We start from the raw sequence: 4,073 nt of genomic DNA, 5'->3' as shown, positions 1-4,073 counted from the left end.
TGACGTCACAACACTGATCACATGACGGGGTTATTGAAAGTGGGGTAGTATAATATTGCAGCTCACTAGTCAAACAACTGACACATAATTGAGGGAACACAACTTGCATTACAAAATTGGAAAACATACAAATAATAATAACCAAAGCTGGCTCTGTGATGATGATGTTGGTGACGATGGTTGCTTATTTTTTTATTTATGATAATTCTGGGTGACTAACTCCATGCAGTCACATTTTCGTTTACGGTGGGATATTTACTGAAGAATTTTAGGTTGACTACCTTTTTTGATGTGTGCTGTAGCTCTCAGTGTAGGAATTCAAAATTTCGTCATTTAATAATAAAATTATACAATTCCACCAAAATTGATATGAAGTAATTCCACATAAGATTTGTCATTGTAAATGTCTGAATTGTCCAAGTATAGTATAGCAAAATCATTAAATCTCTGGAAATGACGTAAAGTTGAACAAGCACATTTCTTCTTTCTCTTCTCCAAAATGAGCTAAGCAGTAAATGGGTCATATCAATTGTTTTTCAGACCTAGTGCCAGTTGGACTGAAAATGAATAAGATAATATTTTTCTATAAGAAGGAAACGAACATAAAATAACATAAATAACTGATGTCATGTAATGCTGTGATTTTTACATGAAAATTTGAAATATTTTATTGTGGATTTAAAATATTTTAGAAATGTCTGGTAATACATGTCAGTGTAGAATAATACATGCTCCATTTGTCCTAAACAGAGAAAATGAGTATTACATTCAAGCCACCACTGACAGTAATTATTATGATGGGATTCAGTATAAATGCCATTTCAAGTCATTCAGTGTTATTGTTAATCCACTGGTAACTTCTTATTAATCATTTAATAGATGTTTGAGCAAAAGCAAACAAACAAAAAAATGTTCAATACCTGACCATAATAACAAGCAGGCAACCACAAACTCCACCTTACTTTTTGGCCTGCTAGTGGGAGCTGGGTCTGAGATTGCTTAAAGTATTCCATGTCAAATTCCAAAATCACAAGAAAACCTATATATAAAGACTCTGCAAAAAATTGTGAAATCTTCCAAATATGGCCAATATGAAGATGCAATAATTTAGCAAGAAATATTTTAGCACTATCATCATGTGAAATAAATGAATCCAAGACAACCATTCCAGGAGTTTTTTTTTCTTGTTACAGGTATGTTTTCATGTATGTGTTAACGCTGATGTAAATAGATTATAGGACTGCTGAATATCCTGTAATAAGCTGACCTGTCCAGTCATCTTTGCAAAGGAATGCCCTGCTCCATAATTGTTTACTTTGCAAGGACTGTAAACTGTTTCACTCAGAGCTTTTTCATTGTGTGCCAGACTTTCCCTTTTCTCTGTTGTTTTGGATGATGTTTTTCATAACTAGCCACAGTGTCCAAGCATTATCCCAAACATCACCAATTTATGTGCGATACCCCCAGCTGGGGACAGTTCTACTTCAAATCAGTCAATTTCAGTAAGCAAATGAATTTCTATTCTTTAATTGTAAAGTCTTCACAGGAAATGATGGACACTTTTCAAGTCATGAATTAAATCTTGCAATTAAATTCCCTGAATTGACTGAATTGGAAAGGAAATGACCCCAACTCTGATGATAGCCCATGATAACTTCTACAGTCTGTATCTATTGTTAACAGAGTGGAGAGTGGAGAACATAAAGAGATTATAATTTGATGTTAATATTTACATATTTACTCAAATAAATAATAAAAATGACAACAGTATATTTCATGGGTACTATGTTTACACATTCAAATGATTGATTCCTGCTTTTCCCTTCAGGAAATTCCACTTCTCTTTGGTAGAAATATACTCTTTGCAAAAAGGTCATCGGACAGAATCATTGGACTAGAAACATTGGACTCACAGAGCACAGGAGTATTTGCATCTCTGCATAAGTAACTGATTAGAATATGTGCAGTGAGTAACTGAGTTAATGAGATAACTGTATGTGCTGGTGGCTGTTGTAATAGGCTTCAATTGGCAGGAGTCTTGTATGAAAAGTGCGATGAAAACAGGACCAACGGAATGCAGTGCAATATCATTGATTATGTAGTTATGCAGCTATAAGGAATTGACTGTACTGGAATTGATCTGAGACATTGAAAAACATGTGCCTACTATTGTAAAGGTATGGAACATCATATGATATAATTTTTTTTTTTGATTCTGTGTTCCTTTAAAGATGCCGAGCCAGCCATACTATGGCTGTTACATTATAACGATTACAGTATGATTTAGAGATGTTAACACTGGTATTCCACTTTTGTATGCACTGGGTTAAAACCCAAATTGAGACACTGATTTGCCCCAGTGAAAATACTTATGTAATTGCGGGTCATAACAGTAGGCTAGGAATATAACTCACTGGAGACATAGGTAGCTACCTGCTTGGCATACAAATGATGTAGAAAGCCGTCTTTCTCTAAAATTCTGATGAAGGAATCAGTGAGAATACTCTTTGTCTGTGATATTGCAGGATATAGTGCCATCATTCACATGGCTGCAGTGGTACTGTAATTTATAGGACCCTGCGGGCTCATTTATTTCTTACACCTGAGGTGAGATCATTGGCAGGGAAGTGGGCAACTGAGCAAAGAATTTGACACTGATGCCGTAATTAACTGGAGGTATATTTAGTGTCAGTCTGTGCCTGAAGACTAAGGTGGCCAGCACACAAGAACACTGAACTTGCGAGAGTGTGTTGCCCTCTAGTAATGAGGGTCAGGTCACATAAAACAATGCATGCATGGCATTGCAGGGGACAGAACAGCATTAGAAAATGTGCCATCTAGTGGAGGCCTGGAAAGCAGCTGAAACAAGGCTCTGCTGCCTTCTGTCAGCAAATGATGGGCTTCATATATTGTTGTTCGAGAGAGATGAATAGGCTGGGGAGTGTGGCTGACACAATAACACATAACACATTCAAAAACATGTTCAAGTGATACTACCAACTCTGCATTGATGGTGTGGCTTAGTTAATTCAGAAGAAAATTTATTAAGAGTTTGTGTTTTAAATGCAATAAAAAGTCATTGTATGAGGATACTGACTTTTCTGACCTTAATTAGATATCTCTTACTGCATGTAGTTGTAATTCTCTGCTACTCAGTCCTGGTTTATATCAGTTTAACTTCAGTTATTCATGGGCTTTCCTGAACGTTTGAGAGCATGTACTGGGGTGGGTCACCCAGGAAAAGCCTTTATTAATCTGTCCTTGTTGAGTAGAGGCCAGGGGACCTCTGCAAATAATCCTTTCCTTTGTTCTTGCAAAACAATGGAGATGGGGGTGGGGGGGGGGGGGGGGGGGGATAACATCCAAAGCTGCCGAAATCAGAGCCATCTGATTCAGCTCTACCTACTCTCTCTTTGTCTCTGCTTTCCTCTCTTGCTCCCTGTAATGTTACAGAGCTGATTGGCTGTGATTAAACACATTTGTCTTTAGTCAGATTCCAAAACAATCCTCTCTGTACTGTGTCTATCTACACCTCTGTCAGTCTCCAATTCTGCACTTCAGCCAACACTCTGTCAGGTCTACAGTTTAAATGGTTAATGCTACACAGCTTCTCTCTCAGTTTAATTTAAAATGTCCTGGAAGCATGGGGCAAAAAAACTTTGGAAAAAATGATTGGAGCTCTGGCTTCACATTCCTCTTCTAGCTGTGCCTGTGCTTGCATGTGAAGAGCGATCTGCAACTCCTCTCTAACTATTCCAACCATTCTGCTGAGGGGTTGGGTCTCTGGGTCCAAGAGGGGTGGCAGCTAGGGCCAGGGTCCTTTATACTAATGGGCGGAGTCACGCTTCAGCCAGGGAGGGGTAAGGGGAGGGGCAGAGTGAGTGGGGGTGGAAAGGAAAAGTTGCAGGCTAGCTTGACTGGATGGTTTCACAGGGAGCTGTGGCATTTGAGTCCAGGCGTGCACGCTGTAGCTGTGAGACCTGTCCACTCCCGTCTGCTGGCCAGCTTCCCAGGGAAGAAGAACAAGAACAAGAGAGGGAGAGAGGGGGAGAGAGCAGGGAGGAGTAAAGCAA

This window comes from Megalops cyprinoides, chromosome 1 (genome assembly GCF_013368585.1).
Source record: "Megalops cyprinoides isolate fMegCyp1 chromosome 1, fMegCyp1.pri, whole genome shotgun sequence".
Lineage (NCBI taxonomy): Eukaryota > Metazoa > Chordata > Actinopteri > Elopiformes > Megalopidae > Megalops > Megalops cyprinoides.
Note: the sequence above shows the minus strand (reverse complement) of the source record.